Source organism: Cardiocondyla obscurior, linkage group LG14 (genome assembly GCF_019399895.1).
Source record: "Cardiocondyla obscurior isolate alpha-2009 linkage group LG14, Cobs3.1, whole genome shotgun sequence".
Lineage (NCBI taxonomy): Eukaryota > Metazoa > Arthropoda > Insecta > Hymenoptera > Formicidae > Cardiocondyla > Cardiocondyla obscurior.
The window spans coordinates 4131758-4143253 of NC_091877.1; positions in this window are offsets into that span (position 1 = coordinate 4131758).

The window sequence follows — 11496 nt, forward strand, 5'->3', positions numbered from 1 at the left end:
TGATTTCTTATGAAATTGTTATTTTTACATATGATGTTACTGTAAGATAGAAGAACATGTTCCTATGTCATTTATTGTTATATCATTGTTATAAGATTTATTTTCAATAGTTAATAATTGTTCATGAGATTTGTTAATAGGAGTTGCCACAAAATGTCGGTTTCTTGTGTCTTTATGTGCGATTGAGTGTAGTTAGAGTAAATTTAATGGGTCAGGTTATGATTGGTTGGCTCTGAACATGACTTAAGGCGGACTTATTGTAGATGTCGCTTGTGTCTCTTAGAAATTTGTCGAGTGACTGTACTTGTTGGTAGTGACAAGTGGTGACTGTACTACAAGTCCGGTGTAGTGAGTGTAGTTATATTTAAATTATTTTAAAATAGTAATAATTTGAAAAATTTTTGCTGGTAGTTAGGTTTTACCCGTGTGTGCAAAACCCCTCTTAATCGTCGCAGGATGTGACATCTCCCTTCATGGGGAAGTTCGGCCTCCGAACTTTAAGTCAGGTTATGTTGATGTTTTGTATATATTTGTTAAAGTATTTTGTCTAATTATTTTTATATGTTTCAGGATAGCAATAGGATCAGTTAAACGCAGGGTAGGATAAAGAATTATGTTAATATGGAGTTAATACAGCAGATCTTTAATGGTATTGTTGCACTGCGGGGGTGCCGTGGGATTCGTTCTCCGGAGAGAACTGTAGCTTTGGAATAAAGTCGCCTTTTTGTTAAATTGATTAACTTCTTTTTATTTCCTTCTTCCTTTTTATAAAGTTACACTTGCACTTATTATTCGAGTATAGATTCCACGCGAGATACTTGTTAGCGACTAACTGTCCGGGCCGCGGCTGCCCCTATATATCTCCTACTGTTGCTATGCCAAAAATCATAGCAATCAGCGGAATCGCGGGTGGCAACCGCGACTGTCCTCGGACTTCGCGTCCCGGCCGTATATGCCGGGTTACCTTGATCGGCGGTATTCTGCCGATCAAGCTAAATGGTCGCGCGCGTGCGACATTTCGGCGTTATTCCCGAGCCTCTGTTGCTAAGGGCTCGGGATATAACAGTATGTAATAATGATTTATTATTGCAAAGTTTTAATTGTATTTAAAAAAAAGTCTAACTACTTTATATGTTTCAGGATATATGGTAAAGCGTACAATGTTCCCCTTATATCAAATTATTAGGTATGTATGTTCTATATGTATGTATTCAAGGTATATTGTTGCACCGGGGCCGGTGCACGGGGTCCGTCCTTCGGGATCCGTGAGGGAGGGCGGCAAAATTAGTAGAATTTAATAAATACTTAGAATTTTATTCAGTTGTTGTGTTACACTCCTTTCGATTCTCCTGCGTTTTCCTTTGGTCGGTTCGGTGCACGTCCCCGCGTTATCACGCGTCCTCGGCTCCGCGAGCTCTCCTCTTACACGGCACGCGACCGAACTATTATTACCTCACGATCTCGGTTTACAGCACGGACTCTGATGCGACTGCCCGTCCGTGACGGTCCGCGGTTATTTAATAGTGACGCAGGGCCTTGGCGTCATCGGGTTGCAATGCCGAACTTCGGTTGTTCGGCGAATGCAACCCTAGCAATTTCGGCAATAAGTTCTCGCAAGTGTTTCTCTTTTTGTTTATTATTATTTAATTGCCTAAGGAGGTTTGCTGATATCGCATTCTCCGATGTTATTTAATTACGAGATACTCATGCCGAAATGCCCTGAGTCATGTTCCGTGTTGTAACGGGGTTTGGGTTACAACAATATAAATTTAATTTATTTTTAATTATGATATTTTCTATTCTAGGTTGAACATCTTGGAGGTGGCACTCTGTGAAACAACTTCATTTTTCCATCACCAGTATTAGATAAATATATTGTTGTAACCCGACCCTGGCAACAGCAAGGCCGCGCCCGCGAAGGCGCAGGCCGGGTTAACAACCCGGGTCGATCGGATCTTCCGATCGCGGAATCCGCTGACCGATCGACGCCTTGCACTTTTCACATAGGCAATGACCGAACGCGGTCACTGTCCTATGTGCCCGAAATCCGCGGACTGTTGCTTTTCCGCCTTAGCAACAGTCGCGTATAAAACCCGCGGCCACCGAACGTCCGAAGGTTATTCAAATAAGCACTACGACGCGGTAACGCTGCCCGAAGCCTGGACGATTTAACGGAAGGAAATAAAGACATCTACAATAAAAAGAACTCCATTTATTTACTTCTCGCGGGTACATCAGTGTTCCGGGAGGACGGACCCCTTGCACCGTTACCTGGTGCAACAATATAGTATTAAAACTCTATTAAACAAGGATTAAGGTTAGGAGTTATTATATTTATTAATGCTTTTCTTTGTTATATTGCAGGTTTATTAATGGAATAGTTTGGTTAATTAATAAGGTATATTATAAATGTATAGCAGTTATGTGAATGTTATTTTTATTTATTTTATAATATATATTTCTTTCTATTTCAGTATATCCCCATCACCAAGCTGGACGCATTAGTTACTACCATACTACGCTTCAAGATTACAACTATAACAACTTCTTAGTATTATATATATATAGTAATATATTATAACTATGAAATACATTTTTTATATAAGCGCATTTGATTAATATAATAAGCTTTGGTTAATTGATCGATTATTTGTTATATTGTTACAATTTTAATATATAAAGATAGTTTCTTTTTATGTTATACAGTGTTATATATATTTTTCCTTTTAAGATTAATAGTATATACTTATAATTAAGGATTATTTGTTTTTATAATTTGCAAACGTTTTGTAATTATATTTTAAGTTTGAACATTTTGCTGCGAAATAATTAAATCGCAAATTAAGTGATAAATCAATCGTTCGATTTCGTGATAATGTTGTATTACATAAGTACGACAAGTATAACAGTCGATCGCTCGTCGCGTTTGAATAATTAACCGGTAGCACCTACCACAGTGCATAGTAGTATGCTGTAAATTTCGTGAAATAGCATGAAACTGTCGAAAAGTTGTGTTCGGTCTGTCAGGAGCGCAAAATATATGCTCTGAAGTAGCGCACTGCGGGCACATTACCATGTAATTTTCAACTTGTATATACCAAGCTGAGTGGCAAACTAAATTATATGCCGGCATTGCGTTAAAGTGTAAATAGTCTCTATAATACGGGGGTACCTGCACGTGCGTCGGCTGCGGCAGCGGCGGGGATCCTTGAGGAACTCTTGTGGTGTGTCCCCGGTCCCTCACGTGCTCCATATAAGTTGGCCTGTCGTTTATATAATCATTGTCCCGAGGGGAGTCCGGTGCCCGCGGTGTCTGCGTACCAATCGATGGCCCCGGCGATGGTTCCCTTGGTCGCACTGGGGACGCTATCCCGACCGGGCGCATCGCGGTATATCCCTCGTTGTCATAATTTGTTTGCGTGCTCATATTGTCTTCCTGTTCCGGATCCGGAAGCCTCCTTATCTCATCGAGTATTTCTCGAATGAGCTCCAGTGTCCGAGATCGTTGCACTATCGGTTTTTCGTATTGATAAGCACTTGGGGCGTCAGGCTGTCTGGCCGGTGAGTGAAAGATGTACGGGTCCGTTGGCCCGACGTCTGATACTTGATGTGATGACATGGTTGTTTGATTTCTTGGACGGATACTCCTTCGGATCCTATCCGTTATTCTTCTCCAGTGTCGGCTCGCTTCTTGACGATTCATAAAAAGATTTTCTAGAAGTGACGGAACCAAAGGATTAGTTTAAATTTTAATCTTATTTGCTTCGGTCACTTACTGCTTCCGGTAGAATAAAATATTTTTTAAATTTATAATTTTGACTCGACCGTCGTGGCTTCAGCACTATTTTGATTCGACTGTTCCTGGGGGATCTCAGGGTTGAGGTTTATATAGCTAGCTGCGGGGTGTGGTGTCGGTCTTTCAGTTCTTCCCCTGCGGCAAAATTCTAGGAAAAGACGGTTCAGGGTATTGCCCACCCATGGGGCTCGACAGGTCAAGGAGAAGATAAAGATTATGATTTCTAGTACTCCAATGCTGCAGGCGACGGTGCTGTAGGCAGTAGTTTTCCATTCTTGAATTTTTCTTTCTCTAAGTTGTTGAGCTTTTTGAATAATATCATTGAGCGTTACTTCTACATTGCTATGATCTGACACCCATATCTCATCTGTAGTTTCCGTTAAATTAATATTAAATTTTTCACGCGTTGGTTCATACAATTGAAGAATGCTGAGGTTGCTAGATGGTGTGTAATGATGTAGAAATTTAGTTGCTTGAGTAGACGGGTGACTCATCGTGGCGGTTTTTGCTTTAATTTTGCAACCTGGTTGTATTGTTATTGTTCCACAGTTTTCAATAATTACATGGTCTGTAAAACCGGTGCATTCAATTCGTATTTCTTTTTCTCCTTTGGCACTAAAAATCCAATTTCCTGGAGTATCAAGAACTTTCCAGTATGTTTCTTGTAATTCCTGTAATATTATGTTACATTGATTTAATATTAATTTTCTATTAAGCATCAAGTTGATGTTGCTGCAGCTGGGCGTCTGTCTTATCTTTCTTAAAGGAGATGTAGCGGGACATATTAAAGTAGAACTCGTGGTTGAACATTTTTCCAAGTCTTCTTTTTCTAATTCATAGTAACTATCAGAGTCTTCGTTTATTGCAATATATTCTGTATTTGGTTTTATTGTAGCATATTTGTCTCCATCCAGATTTTGTTTTGCCGGTAATGGTACGGCTTTATATAATTTATATTTTCCTGGGCTTATTAATGGTATATGTAGTGCGTAGATTAATCGGTTTTTAATATATGCAATTTGTAAATTTGATATTTTAATTAATTGATCCATTCCTTCTTCATTTATTGTTACGGGAAATTCTTCGTGTGGAACTCGTTCTCTGATTGCTTTAGAATTTTGTATTAATTGTTGTGGAGGTATTATTCGAGGATGTATTAATCCTTGTTTTCCAAAAAGTATTCCATCAATAAGAGTATTTATATTTAATTAATGTTCTAAAATTGCGTCATTAATATTTACAACTGCTTGATGAAAATATTCGTTAATTTCAATTTTTGCATATTTATTTGTGAGATTTAATATTCTTTCACTTATGCGGCGGTTTATTGCAATCATTTGCTGTTTAATTTTCGAAGTCACGTTCTGTAATTCTCCGAACCTCGTCTTGATTGCTATCGTTTGATTTATGAATAGGGCAGCAAGATCATCAGTTTTACTTTCTATATGTTTCAATGCTTCATTTATATGGTTGGCATCTTCTAACGTCATTGTGCCAAATAATATTTTACTAATTTCTTCAATAAATTCTAACGGAGCTCTTCGTGATCTTGATTTTTTTTTAACAGTTCGCTTATGCGATTTTGATACTGTCTTACTTTATTTAGTTTTGCTTCGGCTAGCAGCAATGATTTCTGGGACTGGCATATTTTTGAAATGTTATTACATTGCCAAATAACCATTTTTAATTCTCTCTGGAGTCCTATAGCTGCATCAGCGATTCCGTTTAGATCAACGTATGTGATCATTTTCCAAGAAGTTTCATAGGTACGCAAGTCGCCGATGGATTCGTAGAACACTCCAGGGTTATCCTTGAGAGTCGTTATCATGTATCTTTCCTGCGTCACCCCAGACCTGTAATGCGAGCTAGTTTAATTCTGTCCATATGTACTGTCTTGATTTGATTTCGTTTAGTTAATATTTTAATATTATTATTTGGTAGTATTTCTAAAACTTCAAATGGTCCTTGATATTCATCATCAAATTTACCCTTCTTTTTTCCCCTTAATAAATATACAAAATTTCCTACTTGATAATTTTGTATTTTCTTTTCTTTTATTTTTTTATCATAGTAATGTTTGTATCGTGTTTTTGCGTTTCCTAGATTTTGTATTGCAAGCTGTCTCAAGTCACTTAGTTTGTCAATTAATTCAGCTATGTAATCATTATATGTTTCTAGTGTGTCATCTGTTTTAAATTCAGATGGTAGTTGTGCATTCCTGCCATACACTAGTTCATAAGGAGTAAATTTAGTTCCTTCATGCACACTTGTATTGTAAGAAAACATTGCATGTTCAAGCCAGTTATCCCAATCTTTTTCATTAGCAATATAATGTTTTAAATATTCTACTAAGACATGATGACTTCGTTCCAACGAGCCATTTGATTGGGGGTGAAAGGCTGTTGTACAATATTGTTTAATCCTGAAATATTTTGCAAATTGTTTCATCATTGAGCTAGTGAAATTTGATCCTTGATCCGTCAAAATAGCTTTAGGGCTTCCAAATTGGCAAATAAATCTTCGAGTAAATGCCTTTGCAATTTCTTCTGAATTTGCTAAGGTGAATGGTACAGCAAGAGAATATTTTGTTAATTGATCTTGAATTTTTAGAATAAATTCATTTCTACTATCAGTTATGGGTAATGGTCCTACTATGTCCATAGTTACTTTATCAAAAGCGTTCATTGGTGTGTCGGTAATTATCATAGGCTGCTTATTCTTTACCCGCACCAATTTCTTTTTCTGGCAGCTGTTACATGATTGAATAAAGTTTTCTACTTGTGTCTTCATATTATCCCAATAATATTTATGACGAACACGTGAGACTGTTTTTGCAATTCCCTTGTGTCCTCCAACGCTTGATTCATGTGATTCTTGTATAATTCGTAATCTATCCTTGATTTCTGGTATACATATTTGTCCCTTATATATCGTAATTTGGATTTCTGTATTTAAAAATGTTAATCTTATAATGTTACGAATTTTAAACCATGGGATATTTAAGCTGTTTTGGCTTTGAGATATTGCTGCGTAAAGAACATTTTGCGCAAGCATTATATTTCTCATTTCTTTAAATCCGTTATTTATATCTCTTTCTTTAATGTCGTTGTTTAATTCATCTTTTACTATGATGCCAAAAGTCTTTCGATTACTTTTTTGTTGTGTTAAGACGTGTCCGAGAACGCCTTTAAAATTATTTGGTTTATAACATATTTTTCTTTTAATTAATTCTTGTTCTATTTCGTCTATTAGGTTTCATCTTGTGTCCATAAAATAATTATGTTATTATTTTTCATCCAAATGTGATCACGTAAATCCAAGAGATTAACAAACACTGGTATATTTTCTGTAATTCTTGGTTTTTTATTTTCTTTAATAGTTTTTCTAACAGGTTTCTTATTTGAATATTTTTTCTTAGACTGTTTCTTAATCTTGTTTTTATCTGGGATAGGTTTTGTTGTTTTGCTAACGTTCTTGTTTTCAAAATTTATGGGTTTAGTTTTAGCTTAATATAACGGTGGCGAAAATATTTTTTCCATTTCTGAACTGCTGCTGGTTTTGTCGGTTGATGTTTTTATATTACGGTAATTAAATCGTTGCAGCTCCATATCATAGTCTGTTTAGAAAATGAAAAAAGGGCATAAACCTTCTTATTTTCATCGCATATAAAAACCTGAGCTAGCCTGCAACAGCTCGGGTTATCGTCTTGACTGTCGCTAAACATGCTCTCATTTACTTTGACACTTGCGATTAGTGCGTGCTCTATCTTTTATAGATACCACGGGAAAGCCCGAAACTGGAACTCCTTTGTCTTAAGGAACAAAGGCCTAAGCGAGCCTGCTTAGCGACAGTCTGAACGAAATCAGTCGCAATCCAGAACGCGTGCTTACCGCTCACTCCGGATTCTGCAACGCTTCATAATCGCTCTCGCTTGAGCATTTCTTTTGCATAAGGCCGCGCGCGACTTGTGCGTTGTACAAACAATTTTGAATAAAGTTCGGCATCACTTTGTTAATTTGGTGTTCACTATCTATTCTCTCGAAACCACGCTCTTGCACGAACATAGTCTATGTTCTCTTCTACATTTATTTCCATTGCTTCTAGTTCTTTTTTATTAAGCGGAATATTTTCTTCCATTACATTAATGTTATCTATGTCATCTGGCATTTTTTGGATTTTATTTTTAAAATTAGTTGATTTTGGTAATGTTCTTTTTAAAGTTGGTGGTTCATGTACATCTGCTTGTACTTGAATATTTGTTTGGACTTGAAAACTATCGCTGGAATCCATTTCCATAGGAATTTGTGTAATTTCATCAAGATTTGAATTTTTATTGTTGATTCGTTTTTCAGGGACACCCGTTGTATAGTCTTTCTTCCTCTTGAGCTTTTTGTGATCGACGCTAGGGGCGGTGTAAATTTCTACTTCAAGTGATGTGGCGCTGTGATCATCTTGACTTTCTTTAGAACTGTCGCAACTTTTATTTTCTTCTCCCGAACTTGAATTTTTAATAATTTTTTTATGTTTCTTATGTTTTCGTTTTCTGCGTAAAACATAATCAGATGAGCTACTAACATGTTTTCTCTTTTCTCCCTCTAGACAGTTTTTTGAATCGTCAGTTTCGTCGTCGGTGTCGTAATAATAAGATTCTGTATCGTCGTCGCTACTGTCTCAAGCTTTTAAAAATTTATCTTTTACAAATTGCTTTTTCCTACTGTCACTGTCATCATATGGAGTTAATTCATGTGGTCTAAGTTTTTGATGAGGAGCAGGATTTCTTGAATCGCTGGTTTCTCGTGCTCTTTTTAAAGTAGGATGCGTTATTTTTTGTTTCTTGTGTTCTTGCTCAATTGAGTTTTCACTAGAGGATGATAATGCTCGTTTTGCACGTAGCGGATAAACATTTTGTTCTAATTCAACAGGATTTCAAGACAATGCGTCAGCGTTTTTGTTTTTCTTACCAGGTTTATATTTTATTTGATACTCATATTTGGCTAACTTGAGTCTCCATCGCATAAGTCGTGAAGTTGAATCAGATATGGAATTTAACCATTCCAAGGGTTTGTGATCCATTACTAAAGTAAATTTGCGACCGTAAATATATGGACGAAAATGTTTTACAGCGTATACAAGAGCTAATAATTCTCTTTCAGTAGGAGAGTATTTAGTTTCCGCGTCATTTAACACTCGCGATGCGTATGCTATCGGGAGGTCGTTTCCTATTTTTCCTTGACTTAATATTGCTCCAATTGCGAATCCTGAAGCGTCTGTTGTTATGACAAAAGGTTCGTCAAAATTCGGATACTGTAGTATTGGTTCTGAACATAAAGCATTGCGAAGTACGTCAAATGCATTTTGCTGTTGCTCTTTCCATTCAAAGGCTATAGTTTGCTTTGTCAAATCTGACAAAGGTTTAGCGATTTTAGAAAAGTTTTCGATAAATCGTCGATAGTATCCGACAAGTCCAAGAAACTGTTTAATATTTTTTCTTGTTTTTGGTATAGGAACATTTTTTACAGCATCAATTTTTTTAGGATCTGGTCATACTCCATTTTCTGTGATTATATGCCCAAGATAAGCGACTTCTCTTTTTAGAAATTCGCATTTGTCTGGTTGCAAAAATAAATTCGCTTCTTCCAGACGTTTCATGAGTCTTTCAAACTTGACTGCGTGTTCATTAAGAGATCGCGCATAAATTACAATGTCATCGAGATAGACAAACAACTCGATTCCCTGTAATCCAGTCAAAACTTGGTCCATTAATCTCTGAAATGTAGCAGGAGCATTTTTCAATCCAAACGGCATTCGATTATATTCAAAATGTCCATAGGGTGTTGAAAATGCGGTTTTATGTTTGTCCTTTAGATCCATTTCAATTTGATAAAACCCAGATGCTAGATCAAACACAGAAAAATATTTAGCACTTCCAAGCTGATCTAGTATATCAACGATGTTTGGTAGTGGATATGCGTGTCCAATAGTCTTTTCATTTAGTGCCCGAAAATCAATTACAAGGCGCCATTTTTATTTCCTGAGAGTCATCCTTTTAGGGACTATCCACAACGGAGAGTTATATGGCGAACTAGACGGTTTGTTGCACCAGGTAACGGTGCAAGGGGTCCGTCCTCCCGGAACACTTGTATACCCACGAGGGGACAATAAATAGACTTCTTTTTATTATAACTGACTTTATTCTCTTCCTTGAAACCGTACAGGCGTCGGGCAGCGTTACCGCGTCGTAGTTGTTATCAGAATAACCCGCGAACGTTCGGCGGCCGCGGGTTTTATACGCGACTGTTGCTAAGGCGGAAAAGTAACATTCCGCGGATTTTGGGCACATAGGACAGTGACCGCGTTCGGTCATTGCCTATGTAAAAAGTGCAAGGCGTCGATCAGTCAGCGGATTCCGCGATCGGAAGATCCGATCGACGCCGGTTGTTAACCCGGCCTGCGCCTTCGCGGGCGCGGCTTTGCTGTTGCCGGGGTCGGGTTACAACAGGTTCTATAACACCTTTTTTCAACATTGCGTCAATTTGTTTCTGTATTTTTTCTTTATGAATTTGAGGATACCGATATTGCTTGGCGTTGATTGGTCGGTCATCAGTAGTGAATATTTGGTGTTTGAGAACGCTTATCGCGCCTAGCGGCTCTTCAGCCAATTGAAATCTTTCCGCATACGTTGTTACTAGACCAATGACGTTGGATCTTTCTTCATCGTTTAAATGATTCAATCGTAATTGTTGTAATATTTTGTTTATACGCGTTTCATGATTTTTATCATTAATACTATCTTGTGTTACGACTTCTTTCTTCTCATGTGCTTCTTCAAACGGATATAACTTTACTGTAGGGACCGCTAATTGTATATCCTCGTCCGATGAATTTATTGCATATAAATATGCAATTCCATGGTGATTAGATACTACGGCGTCACCTAAGTACACCTGTGGTCTTGCGTTCAGTTTAAGAATATATCCGTATTTTGTTTCTGGATTTGCTACTCGAATATAAATCTGTTTTCTTGTTCTAGCTGGAATTGTGACAATTTCATTGTCGTGAAAATAATATGGAGTTCCGTTTACAACTAGACAAGCCCTCGGGTAGTCTATTGTTGCCTTTTGATTTTTAAAGAATTTTGTGCCTAATATTCCATCTTGCTGAATTGGGAAATCGTTGGGAACCACATGAAACAGCACTTCATTACCGAGAATGCGTAATTTAACTACGCCTATGGTGCGAGTGCGTCCCTTTGTTATTCCACTCAGAATGTACACAATTTTTGTATCAATTGGTACCTCTTTAATTAATGAATTCTTCTTAATCAAATTAATATCGGAACCTGTGTCAATCATAAAGTTTCCACGGTTATCAATAATGTCTAGGCTAGATAAAATGACAGATGGTGGTCTTCTAATTTCATTGCCTGTGATTCTTACGCTTGCGATTCTGTTGGTGCTTCTTGCGGGCTCACAAGGCGCACTTGGGGCCGTTCGTTCAGCGCTGCGCCTGCTCGCTGACCCCGGTCTTGGTTTCCCGAAAATCCTTGTGCTCTGCGGGTGTTATTCATTTGAATTCCCTGAGTTCTGGGAGCTTCGTTCACTTGATTTCCACGAGCTCTTAGATTATTATTATACTCTCGTTTTCGACATTGTTCAAGGCAGTGACCAGGAGTTTTACAATAACGGCAGAATAGTCCTACG